Source organism: Nilaparvata lugens, chromosome 6, assembly GCF_014356525.2.
Source record: "Nilaparvata lugens isolate BPH chromosome 6, ASM1435652v1, whole genome shotgun sequence".
NCBI lineage: Eukaryota > Metazoa > Arthropoda > Insecta > Hemiptera > Delphacidae > Nilaparvata > Nilaparvata lugens.
The window spans coordinates 35,846,567-35,864,609 of record NC_052509.1 but is presented as its reverse complement, the minus strand read 5'-3'; the positions used below and the strand labels follow the sequence as shown (position 1 = coordinate 35,864,609).

The following is an 18,043-nucleotide window of genomic DNA, read 5'->3' as shown; positions in this document are numbered from 1 at the left end:
TTGGAGAAAGAATTAAGAATTTATTCAATACCTCATCAGCTTTCTCATAGCGAATAGAACAAATGAAAAATTGAAGGAAACAACAGAAATTAATCACTATTTCAACTAAAAACGCTATGACAAACGCTATGTTCGGTTACGACCAATTTCCTATAGAACAAGAACTGCTAGCTCATCACTATTAGTACCCACTGCTAATTAATCAACAAATAGAATTTTAATGAACTATTAGGAGCAATAATTTTCAAATAAGTAATTTTTGAAGAGGGGATTTAACTTGAAATAAAACATTCATCAAGATTGGCTATCTAGTGATATTTTGAGTTGAGTGAAAATTTTATTTTGTTTACTAACCATTGTTATGAATTTTCATCAAAACGACTGGACGAGGCAAGATATGTGGAACGAGAACATTGAAAACTTACTGTCGGTGTTTGTAGAGCTTGAGCTACTGAATGTTCATATTTTGATTCTTGGTGCTTCAATTCTTCAACTTTTTACAAGTAGAAATAGCTATCTACCTATTGAGGAGATAAGTTGTTGGATAGCATAATAGTTTTTGTATTTTGAAATATTTCTACTCTGGTGATAGCGTTTATCACCTCTGTTTCATTCACTGGCCTTAATAAAAACTAATTCAATAGTCTGGAATTATCCTTCTTATATTTGAATTGAAATGTGGCTTGATTGTTATAATTTTGGTATCTTAATAGCGTAGTTTTCACCAACACTAGCAAAGTAATCATTCAATTCATTAACAGACAATTTTATATCACATCTTTCATTCCCTTATCTAATAGTTCATTAAATGTATGACCATAACCTTTTAGCGTTATTTCCACATTAAACTATTTCATATCTGTAGTACTCATCTTTATTATGACTAATTAAAGTATTAAGTGGGTTTCTGTAGGCCCTGAATTCATTTTTCAACACGGTGTTCAACGGCTTCTTTTCTAATTGTTTAGCCATCCTGTCTTTTCTATTGATAGATTCGATTTTGTATCTTTTCATGTTTCAATGTTATTGCCATTGAAGACAGGTTTATATAATTTGTTAACTTATTTATAAACGTTTCAACTGTTGAATCTAGTGTTATTATCATCATTATTTAAATAAGCATTTAGGAATTTCCATTTTTCTTTCTGTAAGTGAGATCTGAGTTTTTTATGATTTGTTTTAGTGCCGTTATTAGTTATTTGTAGAGCGAGATAAAGTACCACTTATATTCATGTGTGGAGTAGTTGTAAAATAATCTGTTGTATTCATTTTAAAAATATTAGCTATTTTTGGTTCTATTGATACATCTGTATTTTTGTAAAATATATTATCTATACAAGACCGTTCATCATCTATAATTCTAGTCGGTTTATTTATCAATGACCTGAATCCATTCCCATTCATAACATTAAGATACTGTAGAGAATAACGGTCAGTATTTAGGTCGATAATATAATAACAGGTCGATATTTATGTCACCCACAAAAACAATGCGCTGATAAGGTAAGATGTCATCCAATGTGTGATGTCCCATGAGCGACGGTAGGAAAATTAGTCCAATGTGCGCCAGTGAAACCATTATTTAGAATAGCAAAAAGGATAGGCAGATGCGATGAATGGGAGCACTATGAAAAATGAACAATACATCTACAAATTTTCCAAGTCTGTGCAGAAGGCTTACTTTTCACTGGTTATATTTTTCAAACTTGATCTATTCGAAACTGAAAAGTGTTCTATCTTTGCTCAACAACAGATTACTTTTTATGGGAGTTGGTAGGTACCTACTGATTCAATCGTAATCATCAATATATCGTTTTGTAGGTCTACTCATAAGACTACCTACCCATTTACCGCTTATGCCCTTCTCTCATTGTTCTTAACAATAGAGCCCTTTACCAAGTTTAGTGTCGCACATTAGACTACTTTTCCTATCGTCGCTCATTGGACGTAATTCCTGTTGTAAGGGTAATCACTTGAAGAGTCGACTCCTTTAAATATCATTCATGAGTTCAAAAATCGCTTCCCGGTGGTTCGGAACCCACTTTGAGCTGTAGATCCACTCATCTCTTATCATCATCCGTTTTATTACCAAGCACAAGCCGGGAGTTCAAGCAGAACACATTTCACACGTATGCCTTATGCTTCAAAATACGACTAATTTATTGAAATCAATGTTTAGGTACAGTAGTCTAAAGAATGACTAGTGATTCAAAGCAGCATTACATGTTCAATCGACCGGATCCATTCTTTCTAATTCACTGTAATGTCAATATCATGAATGAATTCCCAAGTTTCTGTCTAGTTATGTAATCAGAGAGTATAACTATATACATGTGAATGTAATTGTAATTCATATTTGATTCACATAAATTCAAGAGCATTTCATTAGAATAAAAAAATTCTTTGACAATTTGTTTTTATTCGAAATACAGTAATTATACTTGCTTGAATCAATCAATCAATTTATGAAGATCAAATCTAAACAAAACTTAAAGTAAATTGACGGTTGGATCCAAAGTTACTGCCATCTTGATCAATAAGTGCTTTTTGAATTTCATTCATAACATGACGACATCGATACCATAATTGAGAGTTATGGATGAATGAATTGTAAGGTATTTTTCCTAGCATGAACACTATCTCTGATGAATTATACTGAATTGCCTTAATATTGATGAAAACCATATCCGATATACCTAGAAAGTATGAAATATAATATACGACCAATTAATAACAAAATACAACATTGTAATGAGATCAAACTTAGATTATTGTGTTTTAATTGTAGGACTTTTGATACAATATAATTGTGAATGAGCATTTACCTTATATTCTTTAATCTTCTTGGTTTGTATTGTTAGAGGTTATGTTCGAGTCGCTCACAGCAGATAGACAAAAACAGAATGGATTTTCAAACAGTAATGAAAATCAAAATTTATAAGTTGTCTAATTTCAGCTTTCCAAGAATGAGTTTCTGATGAAACGGTCCTGTGTAGACTGAAGCAGAGCAAACGTTTCAATGAGTCTGCTGAACGGCAAAGTATATTCTACCTGTAACAGTAAAAGATATTTAGCCTATTTTTTTTTCCAAAGTAATCACATTTTTTGGGCTATAGTTACTATTTCTGGTGAAATTTTCAAAGATATCCACTCAATATTTTCATGAAATCCTCTTTCAAACAGAGGAGGCATTCCTTAGAGACGTGCCGAGACGCATGGTTACAGTAATGAAGGCTAGAGCACATAACCTATAGATTTATAATATTCGATGACTCATTGGATTTTTTTTGTGAACGTTATGACCACATATGAATTTGGAGTGTTGGCAACTATATTGCTTTTACGATTCATATCTAATGAATAAGCAAATCTAATAAATTTATAGGTTATGTGCTCTGGCCATGACGGCCCTGAAGGAGGGTTTTGTTTGTGAGTAAACTTTTCATGTCGACCGCGACCGGGTCGGGTTTGAAAAGGTTGACCGCATCTGTATTAAATAATAGGAGCGTTTTGTTTATGCGAATTTTTCACTGCAGACCAAACATGGTACGCGTTCGATTGCAGCAGCACTCCTTAAGAAGTCTCTCGGCAATCCGCAGGGAATAATAATCTCAAATATCTCATAGAAGATCCAGCAGACAACAGTAAAAAATACCGTGGAAACCAAATTGAAATTGTTCAAAGTTACTATTATATTATCATAGAATCAGAATTGTAATGATTACTGGAATGTATTGAGAAAATTAAAAAAAATATATAACTACAATATAAGAATATTATAGTTCACCATGCTCTTATTTTTATTTTAATAGTAAGAGCGGTGATAAAATTCATATCCATTATCAATAATTCAACATATTATACAAGGTAACCAAGAGAAACATTTACCTTTTAATAATAAAAAAACAATATTAATTTTTCAAGACAATATTTATTCAACTTGAGTAAGATAGTTGTGAGTATATGCCATTTACTTTACGTAGAGAAAATTATGTCAGAGAAAATTATAATTGCCTCAATGGAAGAAAGACGTCACCTAACTGACATAATTTTCTCTACATAAAGTAAATGGCATATATTCACAACTGTTTCACTCTAGTTGAATAAATAGTATCTTAAAAAATGAATACTGTTTTTTTTTTGTTCCTAAAATGTAAATGTTTCTCGTGGTCACTCTGCATATAATATATTATTGAACGAGCGTTAGCGTGTTCTTACTTTTGACCCACTCAAGGCCAAAGTCGGTGTCCGTCTGTTTGTATGTTCTACAATAACTTTAGAATGAGTTGATTTGTATAATTGAATGGTATCTTTAAATGTTGAGATTATTGAAACGGTTTGAGACATCGATGTGCGGGTTTCGCCATTAATTTTCATTGAAATTCTGTAGGCTTATAGAAATCATGTATCACATGAATGACCACGTTCCCATTTGAAAAAATGATGTTGGATTCAAAATGAAGTTGGATTCGGAATGAAGATGGACCCATATGTCTGATCAAAGACGATAGACAAAAGTTTGAAACGACAGAAACTAGATTTTTACTTTCCTTGACCTATTACCATAGGTAAGGAAAGTATTGCTTTCCAAAAAAATTTAAAGTAGGCCTACCCTAATTTCAAGTTTTCTATACATTTCAAGGCCCCCTGAGTCCAAAAACATGATTTTTGGGTGTTGGTCTGTGTGTGTGTGTGAGTCTCATATCTGGGAAAATTGCAGGAGCTCCGTAATATTCTTGAGAAAAATGGCGGATAATCACTAAAAAACCATGTTTTTCACGGTTTTCTCGAAAACGGCTCTAACGATTTTCTTCAAATTTATACCATGGATAGCTATTCATAAGCACTATCAACTGACATGAGTCTCATTTCTGGGGAAATTGCAGGAGCTCCGTAATATTCTTGAGAAAAATGGCGGATAATTACTAAAAAACTATGTTTTTCACGATTCTCTCAAAAAATGACTTGACCGATTTTTTCAAATTCATACCCTGTATAGTTATTTATCAGTTCTATCAACTGGCATGCTGGGAAACTAATAGGGGTCTACCCCATCCTTGAGAAATGGACTTTGTAACCTCCTTCTCGTGCATGAGGTAGGTAGGTAAAGCAGTTCATAAAAAGAACACATAGTCGAAATATTTCATCTGTAGAAAAGCTGTTTTGACGACTTTTAAAAAATCATCGAATTTCACATTTACACAAAGGAAAAGTACTCTAAAAAAATTATATATATATATATATATATATATATATATATATATATATAGAAGTCTGATCGTAGTTTCAAATATGTTGCCGCCAATCGTCATTATGTTATACCATTAAATTATTCTCCTTTAAGAATGGGGCTTACAGTTCTATGAGCAAGGAAAGTTGTGTGAGTATACCACACCTGATTTTTCTTCATTGGAATAGAATTCCCATGGAACCTACTGTCATATCATACTTTTAAAATAACTGTTTGGCTGTTTCCATAATAATTCTTACCAACTCTGTATAATTACAAGTTGTGGATTTCAGATATCAATACAACAGTTCATTGAGTTCTTCAACCTAGGGCGCCACTAGTATTATAATACATATGACAAAATTTTTCATGCGTTTCTAAAGCTGTGTTTTCGTAACGGGCAGAAGCAGAATCGATTGCAGCGCACCCAGGCGGGCAGAAACAGTAACATTAAAAGAACTAGTTCTTTGACATGAATTTTGCTTTATGTGTTATGGGTAATGAACTTTTTGGGTTGTCCAAAAGGTAATTCTGAAATGATTATTGGAGATTTAATTCAATAAAGTGAATTAATTGCTTTTTAAAACTCAGATAACTTTTCCACAATTATTAGTTACTTCAATAATTATGCAAAATTCTATGCTTTATAGGCATGTCAATCTAAGAGTTAACTTTTCATTTCCTATGCTTGAAATTTGTAAGGGTAAATTATTTGAAGTAACTGATTGTATTTCATTATTAATAAGATATTATTTTATTAACTAGAAGCATTCCATTATTAATAAGATATTATTATAATTATTTTATTAACTAGAATCAATTGCCTTCAGAGTCAATGCATGTTCTTTGAATCACATCGTTTATAGGTAGGCCTACCTACTATGAGTATTCAACTTCAAAGGCCTATTGAAGCTCTATCGAAAAAAAACCCAATAAATAAATAATAAATAAGTGCTTTAATTTTGGCATTTTTGGAATCTATGAGATATATTACACCAAGGGATATCAATATTGTAAACGTTTTTTAGGCAATTTTATTTTAGCAGTCCCCTTTTTGATCAATGGATGGGTACGGTCCCGGCTGATATACAATCATGTATAAGAATCGTGAGGCCAATTGACTGCCTAAATCAATATGCCTTCTCAGGCAATGTTCAATTAGGGACTCCTCACCAGTAAAAGCTATACGAATATTGGAGATTATTATTATTATAGATTAACACATATGACATGTACAAAGTGTATTCAAACAGGCGAACTAATTCTAATAATTATTGGTGAGATAACTATATCTTGCTTTAATAAACGAGTTCTGTTATGTTACTTTAAATAACACATAGCCAATTTTAAAATGGATGAATATTTATTAATTATAGAAGGTAACTAGTACCCTTGTGATATTCCAAAATGAAACATGATTAGTTTCGACATTTTCAATAAGGACTCTCTTGACAATGACATAATTAGAAACTGGTCATGCTTATTTTGAATATTTTAGGGTTGGCCTACTAGTTATTTTCTACAATTAACCATTAAAGTTGCCCTATTAAAATTAATACTTTATTAGGGTATTAATTAGAATTAGAGTAGCCTTTCAAACTCCTTATTCACTATAATGTTCTAAAAGCTTATCACTTTTAATCAAAACCTTGGAAATATAGCCTAGAAGGTAGAATTGAAAGTGATTATATTTGATGTGGCTTGGAACATCATATTTTCAACTTTTGCTTAAGTTATTTTTCATATTCAAAGAATTATTACCCCTTCAATGCAGTAAATAAGTACTATTACTTAATTCTTAATACAATACATAATAATTGTGATACCCTATTTTATATCCAATTCAAGTCTATTATTTAACTACATGTTACCTATAGCATTTGCCAGTCAGCAATGTTAAATAATTTTATTAGTTCCAAAAAAGCAGAAGACATACAGAACCAATAACGTTGTTAATAAGAGTTCGATGCTTTTGGGTTAAATATAGTTTTAATAATCCCTCAAGTATAAACAATTAAAACATATTTTATTAATTTCATGTCACTTGCTGTTTTCTTCAAAACTACCTGAATTGAAGCAGTTAGCAGGAGCGATCAGAAAAAGAAGATATTATTATGAATAACATGAAATAAACACATCAAGATGTACTGAAAAAATGAATATATTTCTTAGATTAGTCCATCTCTTTCTTCTGTAGGCTACTACATCATACATGAATCATATCCATGGAATATTATTCATAGTTGATTTTCTTTGTCATCCTCTACTTCTGGCTGGTACATCACTAGGCCTGAAATCAAAAAGTTATAAATAATTTATTATTCATTATAAAAAAAACTTTGCAAAGTGAATTCTGAAATTGATTGTAATCTGTATAAGTTTTTAATTATATTTCTTGGGAAGGAACCCTCCAATAATGACAAAGTAATATTATATGAGAAATTCCAATAAACCAACATTCAGTTGAATTATTATTAGCATCAATCTGTTAGTTGTGTAATTCTGAATGATTGAATAAATAAATCTCCATGCAGGAATTGGGATTAATCAGTGTGCCCCTAGGTCAAAAGAACTTGTTGGTGAACAATATATTTTTGGATACCATGAACAATTATTTATTTATTTCTGTGGTCAGTAGGCCTACTTCTCGACCGTTTGGTTTACTTAACTCTTCCAAAATGTACTGCATAAAGTAATTTTTAGTTCTACATTTAGAGAAACAAGTTTAATGAAACAAATGGAAATAATCAATAAATTAATTGCTTAATCTGAAATGGTGATTATCTACAACATTATAAGTAGAACTAAGTGATTTGAAAATGAATACCAAACTGCAAATACATAAATCTCTCTCAGAACAATGTGGGTATTTCATCCATGAATTTAATCATACATTTTAAAAGGTGGAATGACTGTCATTAAAAGCTATTATTCAGTGTTTTCTACCAGCACTTGCTGGGTGAATTTTTCAAGTCATCTATTCATAGTTCTAATGTATGGTCATTTATAAAGTCATCATCCACTCAAGATCAAGATGGACAGTTGAGAAGAGTGTTTTAAAAACAATTTTAACATCAAATTATTGATGTAATGTTATCACATTATTAGATAATGTTACATAAATTATTTCTTTATGGAAGGAATCCCAAATATTATGAATAACTCTATTCCCTGAATGATAAGTGAATACATTGTTTTTTAAGCACTCTTCTCAACTGTCCATCTTGATCTCATGTGGTTTCACGTAGTTTCGAAATATTAAGATTTCCTGTAAGCTATTAATGATTTCAAAATTAGTCAGTTTTTATATTATTTTAGTCACGTACCATAGTTAAATCTTACTATTTGAATATCTACCATCAAATCGATAATAAAACATTGAAGTGGATAAACCTTTTTAAAAAATGGGAAACTGTATAAAATGACATCGCCTATATAAAGTTTAAAAAATGAGTGGAATTTTATCTTACCTAACTAACTTATTCTAAGTATAGGTTCCAAAGAATTGTTCCATCCTGGTCAACAAAAAATAATTTATATGCATTTCCTTTGAGCACATTCTCTTCAATATTTTGTTTGTAAATGGTACCTGAAAAAAGAAACATAATCTTTCAGCATATTCATTTTGGAGATAATGTGAAGTTAATCATCAATGATAAGACATAGTTTGGACTTTGAATAAATTAGAAGTGAACTGGGCCTCAATAAACTATTTACATTAGATATAAATACTATAAGTATATACTTACATTCATAGCACATAACAGAAAACACTTTAAAGTTTTATAATATAAATTAAAACAGGTGACACACGACATAGATAGATTAAAAACACTGAAAAACTTACATTACACTCTCTGCTCGGTTGAGAAAGGGGACACAGTTCCTTAAAAATTTCCGATTATAATGTAAGTTTTTCAGTGTTTTTAATCTATCTATGTTGTGTGTCTCCTGTTTTAATTTATACTATTCACATTGATATACCTGGCATCACGCAATATATCGATCAATAGAGCATGAATAAGTTTTTCAAATACATTACTATTGTAGTTTTAAATGAGTTTGGTAGCAATGGTCAACCAGAAAAATAGTACCTATTTTATATTTTTCCAATGGCAGTCTTTCAATATTCAATTACACTGACTCTGATCAAGTTATAACAATCTATTTAATATTGTTTACAAGTAATTTTGAATTATAAATTAAGAGAAGATTAATTCATAGATAGGTACCAAAGACAAAGTAAATGTTCTAATAGTCAGGTTAGTTTTGTTATTATATTGATAAACTATGGGTTTACAATATTTTGAGGTGCAACAAGGATAATGGAAGTTTAGGACTTAGAATGTAATGAAATACTTCTAAGTCAAATTATGATATTATTTTTAATAAATCTGTTTGTGAAAACTACTAGCTGCATTATAAAAAATGTATTTTGTGATTAGGCCAACTTACTGAAAGTGTAAAAGATTGTTAGCATGAAATGCTAAATGTTATCTTGGTTGAATAATGTTTTGAATCTGATTATTTAATGTTAATCTAATCAATCAATCTTGAATGAGTTTAAATCTAATCAGTTGATTAGATTTCTCTCTTTCTTGTGATAATTCTCTACCATACACAAACTAGCTATTCTAGGATTTACATTATTATTAAATACTACAAATTAAACATTAAAAAAAGAAATAAATAAACTTTTGTTAACTTCTAACCTCTTGAAAAATGAAAAAGATAGCAATTTAGGCCTAGAGACTAGGTTATTAAAGGCCTACTACAGTGGGCTACCTGAATAAAAATTGTAAACATGCTAGTAGGCTACTCATAAAATTTATATCAAATAATTGTGTACGGTAAATCTAGCCTACTTTATTATGAGAAATTTAAGTGTACTTACTTGAATGCTCTATTACATCAGCAATTTCTAAACATATTCTATTTTTCAAATAGGTAATTCGTTGTGCAGGTCTGGAAAGTACAAAACTTTAAACTTCGAAAATTTCACGCCTTTCTGTTGTAAATCCATTTTCAATTTCTCTTGTGAAAATTATAAGAATAAAGAAACCAATAGAAATATTTTATACCTCAATTTTCCACTGCAAATTAATTTCACAGTATAATAGTAGCAATCCGAAATCTGACAACCAATATCAAAACAAACCATCCAACAATTAAAGATTGAGGTTAAAAAGAACATGGCGTCTGATCCACAGAAAGATATTCTGCCGGTGTCACGTGATCAGAGCAGAAAAGTGATTCGAAGCTGTCTGTTCTCGTCGACAGAATCCCGAAATTAGTTCTTTTTCGACAAAACGGTTCACGAGCAGTGATCGGTCGAAGCAAAATAGCATTGTATTGATAGGCCTTATAAAGAACGGCAAGATGAACGACAGTTCGTCTCTGATTTGAACAGTTCTTTTTTTCTGCTCAACTTTCTGCCGATGGGTGAATACTCCCATAAGAACCAATGTTAATTTAAAGTGAATTCTGTCGTCTGCCCGTTACGAAAACACACCTTAAGTACTTCCTTATTCAATTGAAATAATCTATAATCAATATAATGGCAGATAACCTAACTTTGGCTGTATGTGAGAAGTTTGAAATAGCGACCTAGTCGTGCAGAGGAAAACGCTTCATCCGCTGTCGACCACGGATTTTCAGCCATCTTAAAACCTGACCACGCATCTCGACACGCCTGCTAATAGCCGTGCGTCTCGAGACGCCTCTAAGGAATTGCATCTCAACTTATAATCTTTTTACCAATGCCATGGAGTAACGATACTTAGAAATAAGTAGAGAATTTATCCTATGCTAAGGCTCAAAAGTACTAACGCACACTGTACAGTCCACAGTACAGTACTGCCCATCAGTTTTGTGATTGCTTGATGAGATTCCGTCTTCCACTTCTTTGATTACTGATTTAAGAGCGGTTGCAAAACTTCTTTTTCAAATTTTAATATGATATAGCCTATTATTCTAATTTAATTTCAATCTGCATTTTTTTTTTGCTTTGTTAGATTGGGTTGGGTTATGCTTCGTTAGGTAAGGTTAGGCCTGATTAGACTTTGTTCGGTTAAGGTTAGTTTTAGTTTTGATTAGACTTTGTTCGGTTAAGGTTAATTTTAGTTTTGACAGCTCAACAACACTGGAAACAACATACTGGAGACAACAGTGATTGAGAAGATGTGTTTTGTGTAGTTTGGCTGGTTTCAGGTGAAACAAAAAAGAAAAATAGTTGAAATAAAATAAAAATATATCTAGTACAATATCTAGGCTACTTTGTGAAAATATTTATAAAGTGAAGGTAACTCTGGACTATTTGAATGAATCAAAATTTGGAGGAGCAACAGTTTTTGGGCAGTGTCTGTTGATCCTCCACCAAATTATTTAAAAAAAGTTGTGTATCATTGAATCAATAAAAGAATAAAGAATATTTAGCATGCCGGTAGTCGCGCACTACTCAATCACACGAGCAGTCGCGTGTTGTATTCTGTACAATATCCAATTTTCCAAGTGTTATGTACTCTGTTTACTGTCAAAACATATTAATTGTATAATTACTTATTCATCTTCTTGGATTATTTTACGCCTATGAACATTTGGATGATTACCATTGTATAGCCCAATAAGGTACATCAAGCAAAGCCATCAATTCTGTGTTATTGGTTCGTTTACAGTCCCCGTATACAGTCTTTCCCTATCTTATGCACAGTGCAACTTATGCACTGTAGCGACTAAATGGCACCTAAAGACTAAACCATTGCTCGGTTGATACTGCAACTCAGTGGAGTGATGGGGGAAAAGGTTTGGAATGCAAAGGTGACTCATTCACTGACAACCCATTCAATAGTTTTGTGCAGCAAAAAACACTGAACTGTTGTACTTTTTACCACAGCGCGACTGCCGGAAGGTTAAGGACTGAAAATTTTGTGAAGTGAAAAACTACAAAATTAATCTATTTCGAACTATGTGAAACCTTATCTAAATTTGGGAGATGAATAGCACAATGTTACCTATTTTTACTATCCCAATCATTTCGATGATTTACTTATTGTATGAATGAATTAAGAATAAAGTGACATTTTTTGCTTTGATAGTTTAGCTAAAGTGACAATTCAAGGCTTTGAAAACCTTTAAAAATTTCAAAATGTCATCATAATTACACTTTAGTAAAAGTAATTAAGTATCAAGTACTTTGAGCTTCGTATTCTCCTCTACAGTACATATTCCTACCATTATAAGAATACACCAGAATAAATTCCAATGCGTCACAATAATGGAGAGCAGTAAAAATAACAAATAACAAGTTTGACAAAGTAGCCCGCTTCAGAAGAATCGAGATTATTTGAAATCGGGATGCTTTCATTTCCCAATTTTTTCTTAATGGTCAGCTGATCAAAATGTAAAATGTCTGCACGTAAAAAAAATATGGTGTGGCGCACTCACACAACTTTCCTTGACGTTATGAAAATTGATCAACTGACGCTAGTGTTCCCGCGTATATCGAATCTACTATTCTAAGATCTGAGACAGCTGGCGACAGGACAATAGCGCTGCAGACACACGAAGTCTGCTATCTTTTCATAGTGAATGATTAAATAGAATCAACAGTAACCAACAGTTTGCAATTGAATAATCTTATTTTCTCACGTTCCGAGTTTATTTCCAATTTTAGGTGAAAATGTTACTAAATATAAATTGTAGAAATTTTCATACTGAATCTTTTCCACTTGAATTTTTTTGTTTAAATTGTATCTGAAACCTGATAATTGGGAATCTAAAATAAAACTTTGCATAGATGGAGCGGTGCTCCTGAAATTTTTACAGATATGGGACTTGTGGCAGTCGATAGAGCTTATCAATGACTATTATAGGTATGAATTTGATCAAAATCGTTGGAGCCGTTTTCGAGAAAATCGTGAAAAACCCTGTTTTTGACAACATTTTCGCCATTTTAACCGCCATCTTGAATTGCATTTGATCGAAATTGTTCGTGTCGGATCCTTATATTGTGAGGACCTTACGTTCCAAATTTCAAGTCATTCCGTTGATTGGGAGATGAGATATCGTGTGCACAGACGCACATACACTCATACCCCCACACACACATACAGACCAATACCTAAAAACCACTTTTTAGGACTCAGGGGACCTTGAAACGTATAGAAATTTAGAAATTGGGGTACCTTAATTTTTTCGGAAAGCAATACTTTCCTTACCTATGGTAATAGGGCAAGGAAAGTAACAAGCAGGTTTGTTTCTAGGCCTACATGCCAATGGTTGCGTTTAAAGCCACTGATCGGTGAGTGAACGTGGCTCTGAACGAAGCACTGTTAGGTCTAACTCAAAGACCTTAAAGATGCATAGACTCACATGCAGCGCTTGTGTACTTGGAATTGAAATTTGCCATTGAGGGGACAACCTGGAAGATTATTACATACTAAAGATCTTGAAGATTTTTGTAATATATAATATTACAAAAATATGTATTATATACAATCTATCGCTAAAATACCTCAACGGCAGTCTTCAATTACAAGTAAGAACTAGCATTGGGAAGGCATAGGCATTGTGAGTTTAACCTCTTCAGGGTCTAACTGATAAGAAAAAAAATACGTCATATCCGGTTCAGCTCATCCTACTTTTCTACCGATGAAAAGAACGTAAACAGACATGGCTGTATAAGAGGTTGTTTACACTTATGATGGACTCCATTATAATGTATTTGGGAGCACAGAAATGCATGATTACATGAATTCAATAACATATAAAATATTATCCAGAGCATTTCAAACAACTCCAATCACTTGATGGTTTTCATTTCAATTGATTATACAATGAGATAGGATATAGGTTCTAGTTTTGTTTACAAATATAAGCAGCAGACGAAACAAATGTCAGTAATGACTCATGAGCAACCGTTCAGCCACAGAATACATACAGAAAGACCACGACACATGACTGCATCATCCTGTTAGAAATTAAAACTACCGCTATAGTACAATGCAAAACTTTCTTTAAAGATGGCGGATTTTGGCGTCAGGATACTAGCGCTAGATACTTCCTTCTGCTAGATACAGGATGGCCCAAAAACCTCGTATTTTCGGCTCATTTTCCAGTTTTCAGCTATTTCTGCCGAGTCTTGTAATCGGACAGAAAAATTGGCTCTCGCCTTTTTTTAGATTATAAAATTCTGAATAAAATGAGATCATTCGGAACTCTCTATCTTCAATGAATACTGAGATATGATTTTTCAAAAATTAGTGAAATTTGAAAGAAAAAACAATTTTGATGAATTTTAGTCTTTGATCAACCATATCTTCCGATTGTCAACATTTAGATGTATAATTCAAAATCCTCTGGGCGTATTTTTGTGCTCTACAATCTGAGATCAGGGAGAGTGCTCTATCTCAAATAGATTTACAGGTACACCTGACAACAATGTTCCTTGTATTGTGAAAAACACATAATTTTTAGCTTCAAGCATCATCACCAACTACATTGTCCTCACATTGATATTTCGCACAATGACATAAGTTCATGAGATCATGTTCTATTAGAATCACCCGTTAGATGCACTTCATTTCAGTATTTCCTAGTGGAGAGGCACGCTTAAGGACACCTCAAGGATCAAAATTTCAAACACCTATAACTTTTGACACAATGCTCAGATTTCATCGTACTGCACTTCATTCTTCTCGGCTCGTCAGGGAGGTCCAAAATCATGCATCATAAGTCAAATTCGGTTGAAAAATGAAAATTTTTTTTGTTGAGTGTACTTAAGCCCATATTCCAATACACAAAAAATGGCCAATTTCTATATTCAAAGCTATGTATGTATCTCTGTAGCCCCTTAATATAAAAAATCATAACTTGATCTAGAAACGTGCAGTAGCATTTTCTCTTTCATCTGCTGTAAACGATTCATGAAAAAATATGTTCGTAAAGTGAGATTTGATTGTTGAAAAAAAATCCGGAAATTGTAGATATTTTTCTCATATTAACGGTTTTGGCAGTTCTATGATGTGCCAGATTGATTCAATATAGATTTTAGGCATCTAAGCTCGTAGAGGATGAATTTATCTACAATTTGAAATCAATAGTGAGTTTCTATGATGTATCAGACTCGTTTTAGAAACTCTTAATCAACAGTAAAATCACGAAAAAAATGAAAAAACTGAAATCGCCATTTTTAAAATCTTCTGTAACTTTCGAACTGTATTTGAATCAAAAGTATCATTTATTGGAGTGGGTGGAGGGGGACAATTTTCACATCCTCACTGGATTTGGAAATTTTATCAGAAGTATTTCACAAGACATGCAGCTTTGAATAAAGAAATTGGCCATTTTTTGTGTATTGGAATATGGGCTGTAAATCTATTTGAGATAGAGCACTCTCCCTGATTTCAAATTGTAGAGCACAAAAATACGCCCAAAGGGATTTTGAATTATACATCTAAATGTTGACAATCGGAAGATATTGTTGATAAGACTAAAATTCATCAAAATTGTTTTTTCCTTCAAATTTCACTCATTTTTGAAAAATCATAACTCAGTACTCATTGAAGATAGAGTTCCGAATGATCTCATTTTATTCAGAATTTTATAATCCAAAAAAATGCGATAGCAAATTTTTCTGTCCGATTACAAGATTTGGCAGAAATAGCTGAAAACTTGAAAATGAGCCGAAAATACGAGGTTTTTGGGCCACCCTGCATCTAGCACAAGGAAATTTTGCATGAAGAAATTGGTTCTGGACATCTCTTATGTAGCCTACCCAAATAATATATTTAAGAATCGGAACTACAATATAAATTGCAAGCACACCCCCTTTTTTATGTCTATATTGACTTGACAAACTGTACTGGATGATAATTAATAGTCGCATTAGGTATTTTAAAAGAAATACTTAGTTCCTTATAAAACTTTATGGTTTGATTTTATCTGATATTTTGTCTGACGGGTCAACAATATTTATATTTTCATTTCAAATATATTTATATAAATAGTAAAGGTAAGCCTAACTTTTTAACTCAATAAGGTTATGTTTGTTTCCAAAAAAGGTTTCTCATCAATATAAGCAACCGAACTAATTAGTCAATTATTAGCCTATGTAGTTGTCCATATTAAAATAAGAAGAAAAATTTCAAACTGAAAATTTAAATTTAGATTATGCTAGAACAGCATAATCAATGTAATATGATTACTCTTTTTGAGGAAAAAAATTAATATTTTATTTTTTTATCAACAAAGCTAGGGTGGGATCCTTTTTTGATAAAGTCAAATTATTGTCCCTTGACAAATTCTTCTATTTACACAACACTTTTAACAATTTTCAGTAATCTCACAATAATTAATAGTTACAAGATCTACTTAAATAAAACAATAATAAAATGCCTATTAGATTATTTTAAAGACTTATAAAGGGAATAAGTTAGAACCTCTTGTGAGAATATTGAAGTTTACATGGCTTATATCATTGAAGAATACGGGCTACGGGGCTACGGACTCAACAACACAGGCAAAACAACACGTTTAAAACAAATAAACGGGGCTACGGACTCAACAACACAGGCAAAACAACACGTTTAAAGCAAAGAAAAATTAAGTTTTCAGTGAACGATTTACTAGTCTAGCCAATTTAGATACAGGCAAAGCTGTCGTCGAATGGATGGGCTTTTTTTAATCTTACATTGAAGTAGTAATACCATACATATTTGCAACTAGCCTAACGAATGCCAACGAATTAGGCTAGGCCCGTTAATCATTTCAGTCAGCCCAATCTGAATTGTATGGTACTAGGCTATCAAAACTGAGTTGATTAGACAAAAGTAATAATAATTATAGAAGATGCATAGTTGAAAATAACAAGATGAATATAAGCTTATATTGAAAATTTGAGTATTTGAGATATTAATAGACCTTTTTCTTATGAAGCAGAATACCGCGAAATCACATTGCATTAGCAATAAAAAATCTTTGATAATACATCAAGTATTTCATCATTTTAACTTACCATTCAGATGACTAATAATTAATGCTCCTGCAATTGAAATTAACTTCCATTGTACAAAGATACTAAAGTTATACTTAACGAAAGTTAGACGTGTGGTACAAGACAAGAAGGTAGATGATGGATGAAGCTAGATCATGAAGCTAAATTTCCGCCATATTGAATGAATAAACAGAAGCATAATGCAGAAATGAGATTGGAATAATTCCCGAAATATTTGGATAAATGTAATAATGTATTTATCAAATTTTTTATAAAAAACCTATTTAATCAGAAGTCATGGAGTGGTAATTTTTACATCAAGTTATCATATATCAAGACATGATATCATTCCAACGTAATTTCTGTAGACGCCACGTGAAGAAAACAACGAGTTTCACGTTGTAAGATTTGACCGTCGTTTAACATTCTTGTAAGCTTATCTATGATAGTGAGGTACACGTTATAATGGCACTGGAAAAAGATAGGAGAAAACATTGCCGATATTCTATCCTGTCAATGCCTTTTATAGACAGTAGCTGATACAGGTTTATTGGTGTCATATTAACTGTTCATTCTCGTTTTGGATAATCAATTATATTTTATTGGGAAAGAAATTATATTGTCCAACAATTTCATAATGAATGTTCATAACTTAGATGAAATATTTTGTTAATTAATTGAATCTACATTGTTAAAAGACGATCTGGCAACAGAGCAAAGCGAAAAAGAGAAAGAGTTATATGCTTTGTTGAATGATAGCAATACTGTAGCTAATCAAACTCTGCCATTATAACATGGACTTCACTATAATATATATAGTC

General features: G+C 31.9%; 1 protein-coding gene across 1 annotated transcript in view; it reads right to left on the bottom strand.

Moving 5' to 3' along the window:
- Positions 1-17,425, bottom strand: part of LOC111057582 — a 65,495-nt gene extending 48,070 nt beyond the window's left edge. The window contains exons 1-2 of the mRNA XM_039431438.1: positions 17,244-17,425; positions 2,826-3,051 (exon numbers count right to left, since the gene is read on the bottom strand). The gene's annotated coding sequence lies outside the window, so the exon portion shown is untranslated. The remainder of the gene's footprint in view (positions 1-2,825; positions 3,052-17,243) is intronic.
- Positions 17,426-18,043: the final 618 nt, after the last annotated feature.